General features: G+C 46.9%; 1 protein-coding gene across 4 annotated transcripts in view; it reads left to right on the top strand.

Annotated features, from left to right (window-relative positions):
- Window positions 1-25,469, top strand: part of XPO7 (exportin 7) — a 659,915-nt gene that overhangs the window by 105,026 nt on the left and 529,420 nt on the right. The window lies entirely within an intron of this gene.

Genomic DNA, 25,469 nt, shown 5'->3' with positions numbered 1-25,469 from the left:
TGTTTTTACAGAGAATGTTTTTTTTGGGGGGGGGGGCTTGCTGGGGTAGTTTGGTTGGGCTTCAGCTCACAGGTTTTCGTTTGCCTAGGTCCGTTCTGAAATAAGTGTGAATGACTGTATGAATTTATGCAGCATTTACATTTTTCCAATTATAGTGTGCACGAAATTAGGCACAAGCAAGGTGATGGGATTAAACAATTCCATATTTTTCTTGTGTGTTTAGTGTTTCGAATTCTAATGTCCTTCGTTTCTTATTGATTTACTGTGTAATCAAGTATAACTGTGGCTGCATTGTTCCAAACCTCACTAACTCCTTGTTTATTCCGGAAGGGATGGAGCCAACTTTGCGTCTGTGTTGTCAGTGCAAGCTTGCCACTAAACAGGGGAGCAGTAAAGACTAGGCGGCATGGTGCAGAGGTGTATACAATTCTTGAACAAAGGGCAAATAAGTCCTTTGACCCTGCAGAAAGAATGCTTCTTGGTCTCAGGTTCCTGAAGTTCAATGATGTAGAACTTAAAAGCCCAAAGTGGGGCTCCTCTGCCTCTTTTTCTTACTGGCCATTGACTGCACCAGCTGTTCTTTTTCCACTGACTAGCCCATCATGTATGATTTATTGGGTGCTGCTCTTGTGTGGTTATTGTAAGCCTCTTTACAGGTTGGTGCAGTGTTGTTCAGAATATCTTTAACAGACTCCTCAGCAATTAATCACAGCAGTGAGGATAATTTTGTGTATGTTTTTCCCGCAGATTACAAAGCTTGAGAGTTGTGTTGGGGTGCAACGCTCTAATGCTGATTGCTGATCCATGGGCAGGAGGCTAAGAGCCTACATATGAAATCCAAAAGACTTTTCTTCTGTACTTAAACAGCTGACTAGAAAACATTGGCAAATGGATTAATTTGCAATTTGCCGTAACAAATAGAAATGGTTGTGGCAATGGTATGCTACTACCCAAACTATTGGTTCACGATTATTCCCTATGCTCTTGTTGTGGCACTCCTTGGTGATGTAAAACCTTGTCACAACTTTTATGGCCTGGCTATAGAGCAGCACACATTTAGCAGACACAAAGGAATCTTCTTACCATTTGAAGGCACATTTTCAATATGCCATGCTTTGCATGGGTATGTCCAAGAACCTGTATGTATTAATTGAAATGCATAGATTCAGTAAGTTGACTACAGAACCTTTTTTTTGTCTTTACATATACATGACTGCGTGATAGATAAACTCCAGTTGACTGTGCATTTTCAGGGTGCTTTGGAAGTCTATTTAACTAAGGCAGAAAGCTTAGTAAGAATCTAAAGTGGGAGAATGATACAGAAGTTTTGCAGCATGAAGCCTTTATCTGAATTCACATACTGTGCATTATTCCACCATGTAATGGCTGAATCCGGGAATATTCTTTCTTCCCTAGGCATCGTTGACCACCATTTGGTGCTAAGTTCATCCTCTGTGTGAGGTCGGACAGTGCCCTAGAAGTTTCTGTGCGTGGTCGCCATCTTCAGATTCTTTTTTCCACTGGTGGGCCTGAAAGCACGACAAAGGAGCTCTGAAGATTTTTCAGGGAAAGTTTTTCAGATTTTCCTGAAGTTGGAGAAAAACCTCAGATATTGTAGGGGAAGGTAAGGGAAACCACAGAGGAGATCGGGACACCTAAGGCAAGATCAGCATTGCCAGAGAGAGACGGGACAGTCAGTGGTCATGGACAAAAAAAAAAAAACTTTAAAATTTTGTCCCAATTGCCGTCATAATTTGCCATGAGACCTCCAGGATATCTGCAATCTTTGTCTGCCGAAGGACCACAGGGAGGAAGACTGCATGGAATTCATGCCAAAGACACTCAAGGTACGATGCCAAAAGAGGCTGGAGCATTATACCATGGCACAGAAGTTAGTTACTCAGACACCTTGGCCCCTCAAGTGACGTGGAGGAGAACGTTGAGGAGGCTGAAACAGCCAGAGGAGGAGAATTGGATGTCGAAATCTTTGAGGCTGACCCCGTAAAAGTTCAGGTGCTGAAAAAGGGGACAAAGGTTGATGACATGAAAAAGGTAAAGCTGCTGAAAGGCACAGACCCTAAGGGCCAGATTTAGAGTTTTGCAGACAGGGTTACTCCTTCACAAACGTGACGGATATATCGTCCACCACAATATGATTCTATTATGTCCTTTGGACATCATAATACTGTGGACGGGATATCCGTCACATTTGTGACTGAGTACTGCATCAGCCAAACTCTAAATCAGGCCTTAAGTCCTCGGATAATAAGCCTCTCAAAGCTGCCTCTGTGCCGAAACAGTCAATGATACCGAAGGGCCAAAGTCACAGTCGAAAGCCTCAGTGCAAACCTCCTCTCAAGAGGGAGTGATTGAGGAGGCAACAGCACTGTATATGGGGGAAACATTGACACCGAAAAGAAAACCAGGGACGACTAGGCAAAAAACGCACAAGGTCAAGAAGAAAGGAGACTCTAGGCTGAATGGCCACCCTTATACAAAGGAAAAAGGAGTTTGATGACTTGAGCGAATTTTGCATTCATTTGAAACCTTTGACATATACGGAGGCCGAGGGTCAGCGTTCGACCCTGGAGGCACCGGCAACCACGGGATCCCACGATAAGCAACAGGAGGAGTTCTTCATACTTGAGGAGGTCGAGTATGCACAGGCCTTCGACGACTCCAGCCATTTTGAAGCCACATGGCAGGACCTTGGTGCAGATTCAGCTGAATATGGAGTAGACAGTTACTCTTCAAGGCCATCATCTCCTGATGTACAACAACCTCGTAAAGAGAGTGGCAGACACGTGATGGGGGTTTGGCTAGAAGAGGAGGAGAAAAAAGGAGCACGCTTCCTCATAGGGACTTTGATGCTGGCTATGATGGGAAATCTGTACCTGCCCATGTTGCCTAGCATCCCGACCAAGGAAACAAAAAGGACTTCAGAGAACTAGCCACTACAAGGGCGGTCACACCTTGAGTGGAGAAGAAATACAAATATTCTACTCAGGATCCAAATTACAACAAGAAATGTTCCTGCAGGCTCTACTATTGTAATGACTGCGAGGAAAACAAACAATGCCCTAACATCCACGGGCCACGGCCCGAAAAGTAAAGCAAGAGGTTTGACTTGGTGTAAAAAAAGATGGAGAGGGAAGCACCTACCTAATGGAGGAGAGCCAGGTCCAACTCCCGCTATGGGCATCAACAGGGAGAAGGGAAAGAAAGTTTCATACAATACCTACCTGATGAATACTGCAAAAGGGCCAAGGAAGTCATACAGGAGGAAAAGATTATCACAAACACCTGCCTCAAGTCTGCACTGGATGCAGCAGATGCAGACAGAGGTGCACAGGAACAAACCTAAGGAGGCACGCCTGACTCAGGGTATCTGGATTCAAACCGGAGGGACAGGCTTCCTAAACATACACTTCACAGGGGACGCCCTTTGCGGACAGGCAGTAGATAACACCCTTCAGCAAATAAAGAAGGCTAATGAGTCCACAAGGGCAATGAGAGCAGTACAAGGGCACATCCAGAAGGGGAATCCCAAGCAGAAGACCCACAGGTAGAGCCCCTTTCATGACAAGGCAAGAGCAACCACAGCAAGGTACCTCTTGTCAGGCCATGCAACCACCAACATACCAGAAGTGACAACACCCAGCGAGGCAGTCCTTTCGAGAAGAGGCCAGCCCTCCAAGGGATGCTGGAACATCAAGCAGGTGACTCTTGCAAAGAAAACGCCAAACAATTCTGGGGTGGAATTAAAGTGATTCCTCCAGGAGTGGAGGAAAGTAACATCAGACAAGTGGATCTTAAGTATAATCTGTCACAGATATTGCATAAAGTTAATCAAACAGCATCCACAATTGCCTCCAAAACTGAATGCTTTCAGAGGAGAGAAATTTATACGACTCAGAAAAGCGGTCAAAGAATTAATACTGAAGAAGGCCATAGAGCGCGTACCAAGACTGGAAGAAAACAAGGGGAACTATTCATCATATTTTCTGGTTACAAAGCAAGACTTAAGGTTAAGGCCAATTTTGGGCCTTAGATTTAGAAACAAGCCCATTTGAACAGTACACTTCCAATTTGACTACATTGCATGAAGTAATACTGCACCTGAGAGAAGTGGATTATATGGCCACCTTAGATCTAAAGGATGCATACCTGCACATACCTATGAATCAGAGATTACTCCACTTTGTCCTAGACAAAAAAAAAACCTACTGATGCACGGTACACCCCTTTGGCACAAAGTCTGCACCAAGAATCTTCACAAAAGTCCTTGCAGCAGTAGCAACGCACTAAAGACGGGGAATTCATGTCTACCCAAACTTAGATGATTGGATAGTTAAAACAATCATTGAGAAAGTGTCAGAAGGACATACAAAGGTCATGCACACTCTACAACTGCTAGGCTTCACAATAAACCACAAGAAGTTATCAGCACAACTAGAGGAAGTGAAAGTGTTTCTAGGAGTTTCCTTGAACCCCAGGACAGCAAGAACATACCCCGTTAAGAAGAGAGCAGAAGCGATTGGAAAAACAGACTCGCCTCTACCAGACAGTGAGGACTTCCATGAAACTCATGGGCGTGTTGGCATCCATTCATTCCACATACAACACTGCACATGACCCGTCCAGGAATGGATCTGCAATAAATGGTCAAAAGCTACAGGGATCTGAGAGGATCTAGTGGTTGTCACCGCAAGAGTACAGAAGGAGATACAGTGGTGGTGCTTGACTCGAGTATAAGTGTGAGGGAGACCATTCTAAACACTAGTGTAACTTCGACCATAACAACTAAGGCTTCCCACAGAGGTTGGAGCACGCACAGGAACTATAAATGTGCAAGAGTTGTGGATCGAGACAGATGCACTGAAGTATATCAGTTACTCGTAGATCTAGACAGTTTACCTAGACCTAAGAGTGTTCCAGGCATATTTGACCGGCCAGATTGTATTGATACAATCGGACAACGCAACCACCATATTCTACCTCAATAAACAAGGGGTAACAAAATCTCTCACCCAATCAAAGCTAGCATAAGACATAATGGCAATGGGCGATATGACAAATTTACTTCTACAGGCACAGGGAAGCTCAGTATGGAGGAAGACAAATTGAGCAGACAGGAAATCAGCTCACACGAGTGGGAGATATAAAGCAGGGAGTTCTACAAAGGATTTTCAACATCTGGGGCACACTAAGCATAGAGTACTTTGCCACACAAACAAACACAAAATGCTAACACTTCGCCTTTAGGTTTCCTCACCACCAGTCAAAAGGGTCTGCCCTGTCAATAAGTTGGTCATCGAAATTTGCACGTGCATTTCTTCCAATTCCCCTGGTGCCAAGGGTACTGGAGAAGGCCAGACATTCGAGGACACAACTCACACTAATAGCCCCTCAATGGGCAAGGAAGACCTGGTACTCAGATGTACAGGAAATGTCCAAGAGTCAGATAATCACAAACCAGTAAAGGACCTACTGACAACACACCAAGGGGAGATGTACCATCCTGAACCAGCCTCACTGAGTCTAGCGGCATGACTCCTGAATACCTTGAATTCAGACTACTGCAGCTAACCCCTGGTAGGAAAATGCCACTGTTGACATGGTTACCCCCTAACCTTTTGCTGATGCCAGCTGTGAGTGAAAGTGTGCTGGGACCATGCTAACCAGGCCCCAGCACCAGTGTTCTTTCCCTAAAACTACCTTTGTCTCCACAATTGGCACAGGCCTGGCACACAGATAAGTCCCTTGTAAAAGGTACCCCTGGTACCAAGGGCCCTGTAGCCAGGGATGGTCTCAAAGGGCGGCAGCATGTATTATGCTACCCTAGAGACCCCTCACTCAGCACATGCACACTGCCTCACAACTTGTGTGTGCTGGTGGGGAGAAAAAGACTAAGTCGACATGGAACTCCCCTCAGGGTGCCATGCCCACAACCTACTGCCTGTGGCATAGGTAAGTCACCCCTCTAGCAGGCTTTACAGCCCTAAGGCAGGGTGCACTAAACCACAGGTGAGGTCATGGCTGCACTATGCCCCTACATTGTCTAAGGCAATTATTAGATGTTGTAAGTGCAGGGTAGCCATAAAGAGTATATGGTTTGGGAGTTTGTCAAACATGAACGCCACAGTTCCATGATGGCTACACTGAATACTGGGAAGTTTGGTATCAAACTTCTCAGCACAATAAATTCACACTGATGCCAGTATGGGATTTATTGAGAAATGCACACAGAGGGCATCTAAGAGATGCCCCTTGCATGCCAGCCCAACTGCTAGTGCTAGGCTGACTGGTCTCTGCCAGCCTGCCGCTTCCAGACTAGTTTCTGGCCACATGGGGTGAGTGCCTTTGTGCACTCTGTGACCAGGAACAAAGCCTGTCCTGGGTGGAGGTGCTTCACACCTCCCCCTGCAGGAACTGTAACATGGCGGTGAGCCTCAAATGCTCAAGCTTGGTGTTAGAACGCCCCAGGGCACTCCAGTTAGTGGAGATGCCCGCCCCCCCGGACACTGCCCCCACTTTTGGCGGCAAGCCCGGGGAGATAATGAGAAAAAGGAGGAGTCACCACCTCCTCAGCCTGGTCCACCCCTAAGGTGACCAGAGCTAATCTGACTCCCTCCTTATAAAATCCTCCATCTTGCTATGGAGGATTTAGCCCCATAGGTATAGGGATGTGCCCCCCTCCCCAAAGGAAGGAGCCACAAGGAGGGTGTAGCCACCCTCAGGGACTGTAGCCATTGGCCACTGCCCTCCAGCCCCAACACACCCGTAAATTTAGTATTTAGGGGCGACCCTGAACCCAGGAAATCAGATTCCTTGCGACCTACAAAGAAGAAGGCCTGCTGACCTGAAAACCACGCATAGAAGAAGGAAGACAACTGCTTTGGCCCCAGCCCTACCGGTCTGTCTCCTGATTCAAAGAACCTGCACCAGCGACGCATCCTGCGGGCCCAGCGACCTCTGCCAACTCAGAGGACTGCCCTGCAACTACAAAGGACCAAGAAACTCCTGTGGACAGCGGCCCTGTCTAAAACCACAAGAAGAAACCATCTTTAAAGGGACTCCCACCTCACTCCGGCAACGTGAGTCCCCACTATCCTGCACCCGACTCCCCTGGTCCGTGTCCAGAGAAACCAACGATGCAGAGAGAACCCCCAGATGACTCCGACAACGTGTCCACCCTGGGACAAACTCTCTGCACCCCCACGACAACGCCTGCAGAGGGATTCCCGAAGGACCCCCCTGACTGTGACTGCCTGGTGAAAAGAAACCCGATGCCTGGAAGAAGCACTGCACCCACAACCTAAGGCCGTGAAGAACCAACCACCGGTGCAGCAGTGACCAGCAGGCGGCCCTCACCCTTTCCCAGTCGGTAGCTGGCCAGAGAAGCCCCCCTTTGCCCTGCCTGCAACATCTGAGTGACCCCCGGGTCCCTCCATTGATTACTATTACAAATCCGACACCTTGTTTGCCCACTGCACCCGGCCTCCCCTATGCCGTTGAGGGTGTACTTTGTGTGCCTACTTGGGAACCCCTCTCCCCCATGCTCTACTAAACCCCCCTTGTCTGCTCCCCGAGGACGCAGGTACTTACTTTCTAGCAGAGTGGAGCCGGAGCACCCCCTGTCTCCATAGCGCCTATGTTATTTGGGCTCCTCTTTGACCTCGGCACCTGACCGGCCCTGTGTTTCTGGTGCTTGGTGCTTGGTGTTTGGTGTTGACTTGAACTCCCAATGGTGGGCTGCCTATGCCCTGGAGACTGAACTTGTAAGTGCTTTACTTGCCTCAAAAACTAACCTGTACTTACCTCCCACAGGAAGTGTTGAATTTTGCACTGTGTCCACTTTTAAAATAGGTTATTGCCATTTTATGCCAAACTCTGTACATTACTGTTTTGATTCAAAGTTCTATCTATGCCTATGCAAAGTACATTACTGTTAATATACTTAACGTGCAATTTGACTCTTGTAGTTCTGACATAAATTAAGAAAATATTTTTCTAAATTAAAACCTCTTGGCCTGGAGTTAAGTCATTGAGTGTGTGTTCCCATTTATTGCTTGTGTGTGTGTGTGTGTGTGTGTACAACAAATGCTTAACACTACCCTCTGATAAGCCTAACTGCTCAACCACACTACCACAAACAGAGCATTAGTATTATCTATTATTGCCTCTGTCAAGCCTCTTGGGGAACCCCTGGACTCTGTGCACACTATCTCTCATTATGAGATAGTATATACAGAGCCAGCTTCCTACAGCCCTGGACACTGAAAATCCTGAAGGAAGCTAGAAAACCACACGAAAATGCTACAGTGACAAATGGAAAAGATACATCCATTGGCGGAAGCAGCAACAGAATAGACTCCGTAACAGGAAACGTGTTAATATAACTCATACATCAGCTGGACAGTGGTCTCACCTATGCATCACTGAAGGTGCATTTAGCAGCGATAGTGGCCTACATTAGAGGTAGGTCAGCCACCAGCTTCTTCACATCCATTGTAGTGACGAGATTCTTAGAGGGCTCTAAAATGGTGGCACCACCAATATCTGTTCTAACCCCATTATGGAACTGGAACATTGTATTAACTTGATGTCAGAACGTTTTGAACCCATGCACAAATTGGATCTAAGGTCACGCACTTTAAAATCATCCTTTCCAATAGCAAACACATCCTTATGCAGAGTCTGCAAGTTACAAGGACTGACAATTCAGGAGCTGTATTTGTAAATCCACCAGCGCAAGGTGGCCCTTAGAACCAACCAACACGTCCTACCAAAGATAGTAACACATTTCCAAGTCAGCCAAAGCATACGGTTTTCTTCCAGGAACCAAAGACACAAGCCAAAAGAGCCTTACTTAGTCTAGATGTGCGAAGGGCTTTAATGCATTACCCTCGTGAAACAAAGGAATTTTGCAAAGGTAACCAGCTGCTGTTTTAATTTGCCAAGGCAAGCAAAGGATCACCTGTGTCCAAAGGAGCAATTGCAGGATGGATTGTTGAAACCATACAGACTTGACACTCAAAAGATAGAAAACACTTACCTGGGCGTCCCAGAGTGCAACCAATCAGGAAAAATGATGCAACACTGGTGTTCCAAGCAAACATGGCCATTGAGAAAATATGTGCAGCAGCCACATGGGCATTTCTACACACCTTCACTAACCACTATTGTGCTGACATTCAGATAAATAAAGAAGCACAGGTGAAACAGAAGGTACTACAGCACCTGCTTGCTAACTCATCCTCATTTACCCCAACCAACCCAAGGAGGAGGATACCACTGTATAATCTAATGCACAACAGGTGAATCCAAAAAAGGATTCATCCTGCAAAATTAAATGGTTATCTACCAGTAGAAGTAGTTTTGCTGCTTGAAGAGTTTTCTGGATTCACATGTGACCTACCCACCTCCCCAGAAATAGGACAGGAAGAAAACAGGTGGGAGAAGAAGAGAGGAAAGAGAACAAGAAAAAAAGGGAGAAGAAAAAGAAAAAAAGAATCTAAAGATGGCACAGGAACTTCCAGGGCGACATCTGATGTCACACAGAGGATGGACTTTTTACAACAAATGGTGGTCAACGAGACCAAGAAGAAAGAAAAAAAAATCTGAAATGTTTCCAGACCAAAGCACTAGATGGCGGAAGGATGAATCAAGAAAACTCTTAATGCTGCAAAACTACTCCTACTGGTAAGTAACCATTTCATTATCATTTAAAGGCTTTTATAGCAGGTAGCTCTTGGGAATTGTCTTGCAAAAAATGTCTTGATTTCTGGCAGGTAGAGAAGTTGAAAGAATAAATGGATGGAAAATTAGATATAGAGGGGAAGAGAAGTACGTTTTGAGTGCCTGAGCAGAGAATAACAGTAAGTAATATATGAGAATATGTGAATGAAGAAGGGTTTTGTGGCCAAGAAAGGTAAATAGTTGCAATTCTTTTTCAGGAATGTTTTAAATCCAGTAGGTCTTCAAGATATACAAGTAAAACTGAAAGTTTGAAGATTTTGCTAAAATGTTATGCTCTTATGTAATAAAATAAAGAATAGAGCATAAGTGAAGATGGAGATGTATTGATCGTGAGGGAGTAAAAGAAGCAAGGCATACGAGAAGGGCTAGGGAGTTATGCATGTACAACATTGCAGACTTCAAATAAATAAAATTGGCACAAACTCTTAGTGGCCAAAAGATACTAAAGATTTGCCATGCTTCCTTGTGTACAGTGGCATGTCCTTGACAACTATTAACTGGTCATCTTTCAGTTGCTGATTGCTGTATCCTAGTGTGAAATACATAGTAATGTATGATATCTTTGAGATAGTATTCATATGTGTTAAAATGGCAAAATAGCAAAACAGTGCTGGCTCAAAATGTTCTGCATTGTTCTGATTAATTTCCATATAATTCCAGTGATGCTGAGTATAATTATGCAGAAGACTAGCAGAAGAAAGAACAGGCTTGTTTACAGAGAGGACAGTGAGATTGTGATGAAAGGGGAAAGGGACAGGTGAGCCTGTTGGGAGGCAATTACCACAAAGGCTAAGGGCCTCAACACTAATCGAAACGTGCTCCTTATGTCACCAGGAGGAATTTGGCCAAGCTCTGAACCCAAGTGTGTATGTTTGAATATTATTATGGTATTGTTGTACTCATTTTTTTTTTGGGCCAAATGAAAGGTGTCCCTTTGAGATCATTTAGAATCCTTCATTGTTCGTATGCACATATCTCTGCTTACCATACAAATAGAAAGTTGTTCTTTTTCTTTATTCTGCTTCTTAAAACATGGTGTGCCTTGTTATACAAGTTCTCGGAGCATTGTAGGGACTCAGCTAACTTTTGTTTCACTCATATGTCCTAGGGTGTTCTCAAAGGCTCAAAACCAACATCATACTTGTATAAAAAATTAAGTTTGAGGCATGTGTGGCTGTATATATGCATGCCCTGCATACTCTTGCATTCTAGTGTTGGGTCCGGAAGTGTACTGGTTGGTTTTCTTCGAGGAAAGACTTTTGAGCCACAAGGTAGGGTGGTGATTCATTCTTGTGATACTGTGCATGGGCATTGAGTCTGTTATCAGATTGTTTTCTCTCCGTCAACGAGTTCAGATGTGTGTGCCTACGATCCGAGTCAAGAACATTGTCGTATCTCTCTTATAGTCGTATTCGGTCTACCATCAGTATTGTTCTTGATCGAATTCTTTTGTCTCTGAGTGTCGGGCCACAACTAACTGTTGAGATGATGCGACTTTGTCACAGCATTCTTGGCCTCATCCTTTGGGACCTTCCGCCTCAGGTTCAGTTTTTCTAAGCGATGCCCTCCTTGTGATGGAACGAACGCCATTTCAGTTCTGTCCACGTTGCCACGCAAAGTACCCACGGACTGACTCCTATCAGGTCTGTAATGTATGTCTCTCTCCAGACCACAAGGAGGCTGATTGTTAGGCCCTTTCGAGCATTCTGCTTGAATAACGCTCCATGATCAATGAGAACGCCGCCTCGATATGCAGCAGAGGCCACCGGCGACACTCCTGACCTTTTTTCAGACATCAGGACGTCTAGCAGGAGCAACATTCAGAGGCTTCAGTAGCCAAAGAGGAAGCTTTATCTGTTGAGGCCAGCTCTGACTCCGATCCAGAATTCGCAAAAAAACAACATATTGATGGAGTCTTGCACATTGAGTATGCTACCCCCTGCCCTTAGCCTTGAGTCATGCCTACAAAATGGCTCACACCTCCAGATCAAGCAGGCGGCCCTCGGAACACCACTTCCTGTAGGCCATAGTAGGCACTTAGAATCCAGTTCGGACGCCCTGCCCTCCTGCTCAGCACCAAAACACCATCTGAAGCCAAAAGCTTCAGCACCACAGAGTTATTCTTCAGCGCCAAAACATAACTCTGGCTCGGAGGGAAACCATCGAAGCCGACGATGAATGGACTGTTGAAACCACTGTGGAGCCTATTTCCACTAGTTGCAAGAAAACAGTACCTCCCCATGTTGAAAGGCATGCTCTGCCATACAAAGAACATCTTTAAGGACCCTTTAGTGGCACGCATTATCACTCCAAGGGTCGATAGAAAATGCTAACCATCTCCCTCAGACCTGGTATACACAGGAGGGCAAGTACCACCTGACTCCTTGGTAGTCACCAGTGCTAGAAAATGGGATAACTTCTAAGTGTCCAGTGACACCCCGCTGCCTAATGAAGAAAGAAAAATAATTGACACAGTTAGAAAACTGGTTGCAGCTCAGTCTGCAAACCAATGCGCATCGCCAATTCCATGGGCCATCAATAAGATGCATCCTTGATTCTGCTAACACAGCAGCCAGGAGTATTAATACCAGCGTATTCCTTAGTCGACATGCATGGCTGTGTATTTCAGGCTTCAAGCCTGATGTCCAGCAGAACACACAATCTCCCTTTTGACAAGGAACATCTTTTTTGCCCACAAGTTGATGAGACACTAGTAAAAGTAAACAGGCATTTGCAATGGAGTAGGTCTCACATTTGCTCGAGTTAGAGCTATTAGTGTTGTAAACATCTAACTGGACATTTTTGCCACATTAATTGAAAACGAAAAGTAAAACAGTTTCACATAAGTGAGCCAATTCACGGTGCCATGGCTGCCAGGGTCATCAGCGTGAAGAGAGACAAAAGGAAAAAGTTTTCTCGCAGTCAAACTTATTGGCAAGAGTGCAGTTAGCCATGTAACGGGGGGGATGGCCAAGGCTGTAATAAAACCTCCCCAAGGAGGGACAAACGTAAACCATTTAGCAATTTCGTCAAAGGACTTTTGAAAAGCAAGCCCATGAACAAGTGGTAGTGATGGGCGTGAGGTGGACGTTGTTAAAAGCTCAGATACATACCAACACGTCGGAAAAGCAGCGCTTGCGCACTGCTATGCTTGACCTAAAAAGGACATGGAGATGGTAAAAACCATGGGAGTCCTACAAACCCCTACATCTAGGGCTCCTTTCGCTGCTCCAGCTATCGCAGAGGCTCAAAAAGCACCACTCCAGAAGCCTCCATCTCATACCAGTGTGGGCAGAGCCAGTACTCTCCCACAAAATCCTACAATAGCAGCTCCTATAGAATAAATAGCACTAAGGTTAGAGGCAAAAGTGCTCTGACACGTGTTGCCGCCACTACCAGCAAACAGTGACTTGCTTTGCTTTCCCCACGATCACACTACATCTGTTGGGGGACGCGTACACATCTTTTTACCCATCTGGCAACAGATAACAACAGACCAGTAGGTGTTGCATTTTATCCAACATGGTTATTTTCTGGAGCTTGTTGCCACACCTTCCACATTCCACCTCATACTCACCGGCTCTCCCTAGAACATCAGACACTACTCAGACAGGAGGCCCAAGCTCTCCTTCTCAAAGGAGAAATTGAACCTGTCCCTCTTGAACACCAGGGACGAGGGGTATACTTGCTATACTTCCTCATGCCTAAAAAGGACGGTCTGGTGCAACCAATACTAGGGCACCAGAAAAGGATGATGGACGGAGTGCTGAACAATGCAAACACTCACCTCCAGTCACAGATCTGGGTTTAATCCATTGTTCTTTTGCTTACCATGCCACCCCAGTTTGGACCCAGCCATATGCAAATCAGTCTTGACCCTGTTCCTCATAGGAACAGTCCAGCCGGAATTGCCAGGCCAGGTCCTCCCTGGACCAGAAACAAGCATCCTGGGACTGGTTTCAGGGTATCACCCTTCATCAGCCAGGCTAGCTTGAATCCTGTGGCACAATGAGCACGGGACCCACGTCTGGGCATACCCTTCCCACTTAGGGCAACTTTAGCAACACAAAAGGATGATGGACGGAGTGCTGAACAATGCAAACACTCACCCCAGTGTTGCAACCAATACTAGGCCTAAGACCACTGAAAGAATAAATTCTTTGAGAGCATTTTCACATGGTTACTTTACAGGATGTGATTCTCCTACTTCAGAAGGAAGGCTTTATGACTCCACTAGATATCAAAGACTTGTATTTTTATACACCAATAGATCCAGACCATCACAAATATCTCAGGTATATGGTGGACGGAAAGCGCTTCCAATTCAGAGTCCTACCATTTGGGTCACTACTGCACCACAGGTTTTCACAAAGTGCCTAGCAGTAGTAGGAGCAGCCCATCTCCGCTAACAAAAAATACAGGTTTTTCTATTTTCCCTACTTGGACGATTGGCTTATCAATGCCACAGCCCATCAACAGTGTCTCCAGTTTACTCATATAACAATAGATCTACTTCACAGCTTAGAATTTGCAATCAATAGTCCTAAATCTCATTTACAACCTCTACAAATACAGCCATATCTCGGAGCGATTCTGTAAACACAAATTGGGCTACCCCAGGTCAATTCTGTATGAGTTCAACATTTTCAGACCCTGTTACCTCACTTTTAACGAAACCGAATCAGCAGATAATGGTGAAAAGGGTCATGGTTCTTCTAGGGATGATGGCCTCTTCTATCACTATGGTACCCCATGCCTGCTTATACATGCATCTGTTTCAGGAATATCTAGCTCGTCCGTGGTCTCAGTCACAAGGTCACTTACGGTGTCTAGTCTTGGTAGTCTGCCAAACTTACTTGTGGAATTCCAACAACATGTTGTAGGGGCGGCCTTTTCTACACCCTGTTCCTCACATTACTCTGCCAACGGATGCCTCACTCAGGGGATGGGCTGCACACCTGAAAGATCTCACAATACACGGTATATGGGACACCAAGCCCCAGGGTCACCATATCAACTTCCTCAAGCTTCAAGTATCTCACCTAGCCTTGAAAGCTTTCCTTCCTTGCCTCATTCACAAGGCTGCCCTAGTCTGGACAGACAATTTGACAGCCATATATTATCCACAAAAATACAGGGGGACACATGTTCTCTGCAGCCATCGCAACTCCCACGGACCATATGGAAATGGGCTGTGCGTCAAAACATTCACCTGATAGCAGAGTATTTCCCAGGCATGGACAATGACTTTGCAGACGTGTAAAGCAGGATTCAGCAACAAGTCCACCATTGAGAACTCCACCCACAAGTCCTTTTTCCAAACTTCCACAGATGAGGATTCCATCGTATAGACCTTTTTTTAAACTGCAGAAAATGCAAAATGCCTAAACTTCGACTCCAGGTTCCCAAGCCCACTATCCAGGGGCAACACACTATGGATGAGTTGGTCAGGGATATTTGCCTACACTTTTACTCCTCTTGCTGTCCTTCCATTTCTGGTTCGGAAGCTCAGGCAAATATCTCTCACAAAGATCCTAGTACCCCATCCCCCCCCCCATGTTCTCAACAGCCCTGGTTCACCACACTACTGGACCTCTTAGTTCCTCACGAAAAGCTCCCCAACAGGCCAGACCTTCTCACTGAGAAGCATGGAGAAAACAGACACACAGATCTCAAAACACTCAACCTAGCAGTTTCGCTCCTGAGGTCATAGTTTGGTTACCTTACTCTGACATCAGAATGTATGGACATTCTCAAATAAGCCTGTAAACCTACCACTAGATCTTGCTATGCAGCATAGTGGAAGCACTGTCTGCTACTATCACTCAGAACAACTCGACCCTTTCAAAACCGCTGTGCAAGACATTGTCTACTACCTGCTTCCCTTACGAAAAGCTGGGTTAGCATTCACATATATGAGATTACATCTTACTGGAATTGCTCCCTATCTCCAGAATAGGCAACAGCTCTCTTTGTCCCTAGTAATTAAGCCTTCATAGAAGGACTCAAGAGTTATTCCACCACAGGTTCCACCAGCACCTTCATGGAATCTGTGCCATTCTCACAAGCCTCTTGGGACCCTAGTTTGAACCCCTGCACTCAGGCCCCCTTCAATTCCTTTCTTGGAAGGTGGCACTTTTAGTCACCATCACTTCACGTAGACTTGTTAGTGAGCTCCAGGCTTTAACCTTGGAACAACCTTTCTTCCAACCACACAGAGACAGAGTGATTCTCTGCATAACCATACATTTCTCCCTAAAGTAGTATCTCAGTTTCACATCAGTCAGTCAATTAAATGGCCAGCCCCCCCCCCCCCCCCCCCACCAGAAGCTGTTGCGGAAAGCGCTTTTCAGACATTAGATGTTAAGAGCCCTGATTTTCTAAATTGATGGAACTTAAACTTTCAGAAAAACAAAACAACCTGTTTGTTGCTTTTTCACCTCCACATAAAGACCACCCTATATTCAAATCAGGCATAGACAGATGGATAATAAAATGCATTCAAACTTGTCATGGTAAGTCAAAAAGACTTTACCTACTCCTCCATGAGCACACACTACTCGAAATACTGGAGCATCAATGGCTTTTCTAGGAAACATTCCCGTAGCTGACATGTGTAAAGCAGCTTCATGGTCCATGCCACACACCTTCACCAAACACTATTGTGTGGATGTTTTAGCATGCTAACAAGCCAGTGTAGTTCAGGCAGTGCTACATACTCTTTTCCAAACAACTGTAACACCAACAGGCCAGCCACCACTTCTGAGGGGGGCTGCTTTAGAGTCCATGCAGAGCATATGTATCTACAGCCAAACATGCATTGAGCAGAATGTGTTACTTACCCTGTAAGCATCTGTTTGTGGCATGTGGGAACATGGTATAGTAGAAATAACTACTAAGTCTCATATAAGATATGGCATCCGTTTTATCGAGAATTATATAGATCTCAACTAAAAAGCATTTCATCCATCCGTCCATCTGCTCACAATCATACTTGGAAAACTATGCCTCTCTAAGGCTTGGCGTCCTAATGCAAAAGGACCACATTTTATAAGAGACCTTTGTCCCTATGGCTCTCCTTCAGTGGTTGGAACGTACAAAACAGTAATGTGTACATATATCAATACATTAACTGAAAAAACAACTGCTACATGGACGTGATAGTCAGAACATAGAATTCTTTAAAAAAAAATAGAAATTCACTGAAAAAAACAAAGTTTACAGGGACGTTGGGAGTTGGGTTCATATGTTACACTCATAAAACCATAGAAATTCAGTAGTTATAGCTCTACGTATCTCAAGAAACTATAACTCCAAAACTACTGCACGGATTTGCACAATATTATAAAAAGGGTTCTTTCTGGACAAAGACCTGACCCCCTAGGCCTGGTGCTGGGGTCCCCCAGGGATCCCACCTGGGCACAAAAACATTTTTTTTATATTTTTGCTGTGAAACTGCAGAGGACCCACGGATCCTGACAACAATTTTTTTTATTTTTTATAGCAAGGTCTCCAGCACTTGTATAAACTTGTCTTGGAAAGATCCCATTGGCAAAAACAAATACTGTTTATGATGGAAAGGGGGCACATGGGGGCCCCTCTCCCAATCACTCAATTATATATTTTTAGAGCACACTACTCACACATAGGGTCTCAAGGTGTTCAGGGGTGTGTCCTCAGAGATCAGTTCAAGAGCCAGGTATTGAGATCCTTCCTGAACAGAGGCAGTGATGGCGACTGAGCAGAGGAGGTAAGGTGTTCCAACCTTTTTGCTGCCAGGTTTGAGAAAGATCTTCCTCCAGCCGAGGACTTCTTTATGCGGGGTACACTGACAAGTGACTGCTGGGACAAGCGGAGAGGTCTGGAAGCGGAGTACCAGGTGATGCGGTGATTGATGTAGCTGGGTCTGCTGTCGTGGAGGGCTCTGTAGGCATGTACAAGGATTTTGAAGTTGATCCTTCTCTCAACGGTGAGCCAGTGGAGGTTTTTCAGGTGTTCTGTAACGTGTTCTCGGTGGGGGATGTCCAAGACGGGTCTGGCAGCGGTGTTCTGAATTTGTTGCAGCTTGTTCAGGTTCTTCTTGTTCCAGCATAGAGGGCGTTGCTGTAGTCCAGTCTGCTCGTGATTAGGGCGTGTGTCACAGTTTTCCGGCAGTTGGTTGGTATCCTTCTGAAGATCTTCTGTAGGGGTCGGAAGGTGTGGAAGCAGGTGGAGGTGTGAGTTGACCTGTCTGTTCATGGTGAGCGCTGAGTCGATCATGACACCAAGCTTTTGTGCGTGTTCTGTAGGGGTGGGGGGCCTTCCAAGTGTTGAGGGCCCCCAGGAGTCGTCCTAGGCTGATGAGAAGGGTCCCAGGATGAGGTTCTCGGTTTTGTCAGAGCTCAGCTTAACGCAGCTCTACCTTATCCAGGTGGTAATTGCTTCCATCCCGTCTCTGAAATTCTTCCTGGCTGTTGAGGGGTTCTAGGTCAGTGAGATGATCAGCTGAGTGTCATTCGCGTAGGAGAAGATATTCATACTATAGTTTCTGATGATGGGGTCAAGTGGGATTAGGTAGATGTTGAACAGCGTGGGGCTCAGTGATGAACCTGGGGAAACTCCACAGCTGATGCCAGTGGGTTCTGACAGGTGTGGCAGGAGCCTGACTTTCTGTGTACTGCCTGTCAGGAAGGAGTGTATCCATTGAAGGGCCTTGCCGCATGTGCCTGCTGCGTGGAGTTTGGCGCATATTGTGTGGCGAGACACTGTATTGAAGGTGGCTGAAAGATCAAGTAGGATGAGGGCTGCTGTTTGTCCATGGTCGAGGAGGGTGCGGATATCATCTATGACAGTGAGCAGGGCAATTTCGGTAGTGTGGTTAGTTTTGAATCCTGATTGGGAGACATCCATGATGTTGTCCTCGATGTGTTGGCGTAGCTGAGTGTTAATTCCTTCTCGGCGTCCTTAGCTGGGAAAGGCAGCAGCGAGATGGGGTGATTTGGTCGGCTGTGGGGTTCTTCAGAAGTGGGTGGATCTCAGCGTGCTTCCAGTCTTCGGGGTAGATTGCTGACTCTAAGGAGCGATGGTCTTGCAGAGTCTGGGCGTGATCGATGCGCTGGCCTTGTTCAAGATGTAGTGTGGGTAGGGGTTGGTCGGGGCTCCAGAGTGGATGCTGCTGATGATGGAGTGGCGTGTGGAGAAGGTCTCATCTGTTGTGAGGAGGGTCCAGGCGTGCAGGCGGGGGTTCGGAGGATCCTGGCAAGGGTGTTGTTGGTGAATGCAGAGTCTCTTTGGGTCCTAAACTGTTGTAAGGTGTCTTTGATCTTCCAATGGAAGAAGGTGGCCAGTCTGTCGCAGAGATCCTGAGATGGAGGGATGTTGGTGGTCTCTGCTTGTGGTTTAATTAATTCTTTGACGTTGAAGAGTTCTTTAGTGTTGTGTGTGGTGGAGTTGATGCGGGCCGGCAGGGTGGATTTCCTGGTGGACCTGATGAGGCTGTGTGAGGCTGTGGTGGAATCTTGTGGCTGATTTCAAGGTTGCAAGGTCTTCCAGGGATTTGCTGTTTCTCCACTTCTCCAGCCTCTTGCATGAACGCTTTGATTCCTGGAGTGCCTGGGTGAACCAACTGGCTTTCTTGGAGTAGTGTTTCCCTGTGGTCATCGGGAGAGGAGCTAGGATTTTGGCGCAGTCGGTGATCCATTTGTGAAGGTTGAGAGCTGAGGTGTTGGCATCAGTTGTGTTGGGGGTGTTGAGTTGCTGAAGGTGTTGATGAGTTGCTCCTCTGAAATCTGTTTCCATTTCCTGTAGACTGGGTGCGTTGAGTGAATAAGCGTGTGCTGTGGGCGTGAAGATGGAAAAGTGGATGCAGTGGTGGTTGGTCCTGTGTAGTAGGGTCGAGTCGGCGATGGTGACTTTGCTGCTAGCGGAGAAAATGGGGTCGAGAGTGTCAGGCGATATGCGTTAGTGAGGTGGCCAGTTGTTTGAGCCCGATTGTGCCCAGGTCCTTGAGTAGCGTTGAGGTGTTGTGATCGCTGAGATCGTTGAAATGAAAGTTGAGGTCACTTAGGAGAATGTAGTTGCTGGAGGCAAGAGCATGGGGGGCTGTGAGGTAGACCGTGGCGTCGCTGGGCATTGTTCGGGTGGTCGGTAGATGAAGATGCTCCATGATGGGGTGAATTCCTGTGTGTTTATCATCAGTTGGAGGGTGGTCTTGTGAAAGAGGACTAATCCCACTCCTGGTCTGGATGGACTGTCTTTGCGTAGCAGCTTGTAGTCTCTGAGGATGGTGATGCCTGGTCCGAATGTTGTGTTAGTCCATGTCTCAGTGAAGAAAGGGATTGTCTGTCTGGTCCCAAATCTCCGAGCCGTGTTTGTGCAGGGAGCGGTCATTAAGGAGGATGCACTTGAGGTGGTCTGGAAGTGGTTCTGGCGCTGTGAGGTCTGGCGTTTGGCGTGTGGAGAAGGTGAGGTGGCAATGGCAGCAGAAGGAAGGTCTGTGGGTGTCCTTGGGGGAAGCAGAGTGGCAGGTGCTCCAGGCATTGTATCAGTGGGTGGTGTGAGATCTAGGGTCCGGTGTGGTGGGCGCAGAACAGGTGCGACTGGTGCAGGCGGACTTGCCTTTGGCGTGGCTGCACAATGGCCACCCTTAAAGGGGAGTGGATATTAAAGTTAGCTTGGAGGCGGGAGGGTGCGGAAGCGCTGTAAGGGCATGGCAGCGAGGGCCGCAGTAGCCAGGAGCAGGAGGAAGCAGGGGAGCAGAAGAGAGTGAACGGCGAGAAAAAAAGAGGAAAAAAGGCAAAGTACAGAAAAAAGAATGAAAGTGATTAAAGACAGACAAACTTGACAGACGCAGATGGCCAGTAAGCCACCAGGAATGAGGCGCAGGCAGATGCCTGTGGGTGGAGGCGAGCATAGAACACAGAGCCGGCAGGCTCTGTGAGGAGACAGCAGCAGCAGTGGCCACGCAGGAAGAAGCGACACATACTGGCCAAAAGGTCAGTGAAGTTGCCCCTCACTGCAAAGTGGCCACCCTTATAAAGGGGAGTTTGGGGAGGCGGGAGGGCTGGAAGTGCTAGCGGGGCAGGGCTGCGGGGGCAGCAGCGGCCAATAGCGGGGAAAGCACAGGAGCAGAAAAAGAGTGAAAGGACAGAAAAAGGCAAAGTACAGATAGAAGAATGAAAGAGATTAAAGGCAGACAGACGCAGATGGCCACTAGGCCACCAGGGAGGAGGTGCAGGCAGGTATCTACAGATGGAGGCGGGCCTCGAACGCAGAGCTGGCAGGCTTTGTGAGGAGACTGTAGCAGTGGCCACGCAGGAGGGAGTAACAGACGCTGGCCAAAAGGTCAGTGCAGTCGCCCCTCAATGGCATCCCTTTAGAAGTGGGAGATTGGCCAGCCGGGAGGAGGGAGGGCAGGAAACAATACAAGAGTGTGGGCGGGGCCAGGAGTGGCGAAAGCAAGGGAGCAGAAAAAAAAATGAAAGGGGAGAAAAAGAGAGAAAAAAGGCAAAGTGCAGAAGAAAGAATGAAAGAGATAAAAAGCAGACATACCTGACAGACGCAGATTACCACTAGGCCACCAGGGATGAGGCGCAGGCAGGTGCCTGCGGGTGGAGATGGGCTTCAACAGTGGCAGCAGAGGCCACGCAGGAAGGATCGCCGGACGCTGGCCAAACATCCCAGTGGCCAGTGCCAGCCCCAACCCCGTGGACTATTACTTCCCTGGGGCAGGCCAAATAAAATAGAGGATGGGGGTGGGGGGCACAACTCCCCTCCCAAGGCTCTTTATGGCCATGGAGACCACCACCTCCCTGGGGCAGGCCCTGCAAATAAAAAGGAAGGGGGCACACAGCCCCCCGCTTCTATAGCCATTAATGGCCCTGGGACTGCCAGCCCTCAGGGGGCCCTTATGTCCTGAAGTGCTCACCCTTGAGGCATAGTTGTTTGCTGTCGCTTGGCTTGAGCTTTGACAACGTGAAAATCCTGTGTGGGGTTGGGTGTATATGGGGGCCCACTCTCACCATACAGAGAGAAATTCAAGCAAGTATATCACAAAACCTGTGTTGCACTTAATCCATTCGGGTAGTATGATGTTCTTTTCTGTCACAGTAGGAGAATGTTGTGGTGCTTTATTTTTCCAGATTTGCATATGTCATAGTTATAGCAGGTGTAGACAACTAAGGATTTACAGAGAAATATAGGTTCGGTGGCATGTGTAGCTGCAGATAGACATGCTGTGCATAGTCCGCCGTCTGGTGTTGGGTCGGAGTGTTACAAGTTGTTTTTCTTCGAAGAAGTCTTTTCGAGTCACGAGACCGAGGGACTCCTCCCACTTCGGTTCCATTGCGCATGGGCGTCGACTCCATCTTAGATTGTTTTTTTTCCGCCATCGGGTTCGGACGTGTTCCTTTTCTCTCTGTGTTTCGGGTCGGAAAGTTAGTCAGAATCAACGGAAAATTCGTCGGTATTGTTTCGTTCGGTATCGGGATAGTTAGGGCAAATTGACACCGAGCCTTAAAGAGTTCCGGTAACCCTTCGGGGTATTTTCGATCCCCCGTCGGGGCCTGGTCGGCCCGACCGCGTGCAACATCGAGACTGATGGAACGGACCCCGTTCCGATTCTGTCCTAAATGCCACAGTAAATATCCTTATACAGACCAACATTTGGTCTGTAACTTGTGCCTGTCCCCCGAGCACAAGGAAGAGTCGTGTGAGGCCTGACGCGCGTTTCGGTCGAGAAAAACGCTCAGGGACCGAAGAGCCAGGAGGTTGCAGATGGCTTCCACGCCGACAGGACAACAAGGGTTCGAGGAGGAAGAAGAAGAAGAAACTTTCTCCATCCGCGATTCGGGTTCCGAAGAATTCGATGTCGACGAGCAACCAACCGTGAGTAAGACGTCAAAAGAAAGAACACACGAAAAAACAGACAAAGCCCAGGGGACGCCACTGCCAACAGGCCATGGCTCAACCCATAAAGTAGGTGACCGTCCATCGGCACCGAAAAAGGGTGAGCTGGTGCCGAGATCGTCCGACTCAGGTCGAGACACAGGCACGCAGCAATCTCGGGACCGAGAAAGTGCCGCAGAAAAGGGTCGACACCGAGACAGCGGCACCGAAGCTGCTCGGCACCGAGACAGCGGCACCGAAGCTGCTCGGCACAGAGACAGCGGCACCGAAGCTGCTCGGCACAGAGATAGCGGCACCGAAGATGGTCGACACCGAGAGGGTACGACACCGAAAAAGAGAAAGATCTCGTCGGAGCCGAAAACAACAAAAGACACGGTTTCGGTGCCAAAACGCCCAGCAACCGAACCGAAAGCCAGTTCCTACTCAGAGGAACAATCACTGTCCTCCCAACTACAAAGACACAGATTTGAGGAGGAATTACAAACAACAGATGTAGATCACACGCAAAAGCGGATCTTTATACAAAGTGGTACAGGGAAGATCAGCACTCTTCCCCCAATCAGAAGAAAAAGGAAACTAGATTTCCAACAACAAGACAAGACACCACAAGCAAAAGTGGTAAAGAAGGTAACTCCACCACCCTCACCACCACCGGCAACTCATATATCGCCGGCACAGACTCCGCCACAATCACCAGCTCATACCACCATGAGCCAAGATGATCAGGACGCATGGGATCTCTATGACGCTCCAGTATCGGACAATAGCCCTGAGTCGTACCCCACTAAGCCCTCACCACCTGAGGACAGTACGGCATATGCACAGGTGGTAGCTAGGGCAGCAGAGTTTCATAATGTATCGCTACATTCAGAGCCTATCGAGGATGACTTCCTCTTTAACACCCTGTCCTCCACCCATAGCAATTATCAAAGCCTTCCTATGCTCCCGGGAATGCTAAGGCACGCTAAACAAATTTTTAAGGAGCCAGTTATCAATCAATAGTTTATTCGGTCCTAATTTGGACCATTTGAGTAGTTGGTAGTGATCATACATACAAAAAGATAGAAGCCATGAACCATCACTTAGTAAAAAAACATTTGGCAGTTAATACAGAAAGAAAAAAATTCATAAAATTAGATAAACGGTTTCATAAATAATTAAAACAAAGCTCTCTAAATAATCTCTGTATCTTACCCTATGCAAGAGGCTAAGTGCTAAAATAGTGCTAACCAATTGTTAAAAGCATGTAAATCATTCTAAAACAGGTTTATATATAAAATAAGACATAAAAACTACATATAGTAGCTCCAATTGGCAAAGGCTAGGAGTCAACCAGTGGAAAATAATGCCATAGGTTAATCAGTTCCATTAAATAGGATGATCGAATAGATTGCAACTTGCGGTTTTTAAAATTATATATGCTGAGGAACTATGAGTCACTTCAATTGGGGTAACCCACTGGCCATCATGCGCGGGGCTACATTCTTTCATCGTCGATAGGTCATACTAATCGTTTTATTTGAAATCCCAGATTAATATAGCAGGGTGCTAGTTCGCTAACTTCTAGACCGTTCTTCGACCGATGGGTTCAAATCTGTAGTAGTCCTACTGCGGATTTTCCATGCTGCTGCCAAATATTTGGAAACCGAACTCACTATCAGCATGGAAGTGTCATATTTGCATATTCTATATACACGGTTTCGGTTTTGTGATGGCAGTGTTTTACACAGAGGGATAATCCACTTCCCACGAGGGCATTTGTACAGAGGACAGAAAAATAGGACATGCTCAGAGGTTTCCTTGCATAGATGACAGTTTATGCATTTGTCAGATAGAGAACTATTGGTTGGCCAGCAAGCTGTGAAGCTGTTGACTGCCAATGTTCCGTATCTGAACTGAAGTAATAAGGAACGAGCACGGGCTGGCATAGGGAGATCCAGGAAGCTTTCAGGCAGAGGTTCATGCTTAACCAGCAGAAACTCTGCTGTCAGCCGACCCAACCCAATTGAGCCGAGGGATTCCTCATGGATCTTGTCTCAATAGCGGTCTTTGATCAGGCGTTTTGCATTGCCAGGGATCATCTCGGGATTCTCCCAATACTGGGCTAAGTTCAGTTTAACCCAAGCCGCCCTCATCTCCCTAAGCCACCGTACTTTTTCCCATCCATAGCAAGGTGGCAATAGTTCTTTGACTGCTAATCTGAAGGGTTCGAGTTCCTCCGTTTTCCATAATCTGACCCAGTACAGAAGTGGTCTTAGGTATGCTGTGTCCTTAATGCTATTTAGACCCAGGTCCAGTCTTAGGGGGAGCATCGGCGTGCCCTTCCCCAGTCTGGATATGCGTCTAAGGAAATTATTTTCTTTGGTTTGAAGAGTGTCCATTTGTCTGTGGAATCCCCAAAGTTCCGCTCCATATAGGGCTGCGGCACGAATTTGGGCTTTGTAGATTTCAGAGATGAGGGTCAGAGGAGGACTTGTTGCAGTGCTAGCCTTACGTCCTATCACTCCACATCTTTGGCTAATTGTTAGTGCCCCTTTCCTTATAGCTGGGTCCCAGCTGCCCTTATCAGATAGTCTAATACCCAAATAAGGAGCCAGTTAAAAGCAGAGCAATGACTCCAAGGGTGGAGAAGAAATACAAGGCACCGCCCACAGACCCTGCTTTTATTACATCACAACTGACACCAGATTCAGTTGTCGTAGGAGCAGCTCGTAAAAGAGCCAACTCGCACACATCAGGCGGGGGGCCAATACAGAGGGGGCCAATTCCCAAGAAACCGGGGAAAGTTTCAAGGTCCAAAAACCCCTCCAAATAAACAGTGA

Source organism: Pleurodeles waltl, chromosome 11 (genome assembly GCF_031143425.1).
Source record: "Pleurodeles waltl isolate 20211129_DDA chromosome 11, aPleWal1.hap1.20221129, whole genome shotgun sequence".
Lineage (NCBI taxonomy): Eukaryota > Metazoa > Chordata > Amphibia > Caudata > Salamandridae > Pleurodeles > Pleurodeles waltl.
This window is presented reverse-complemented; position numbering and strand designations above follow the sequence as displayed.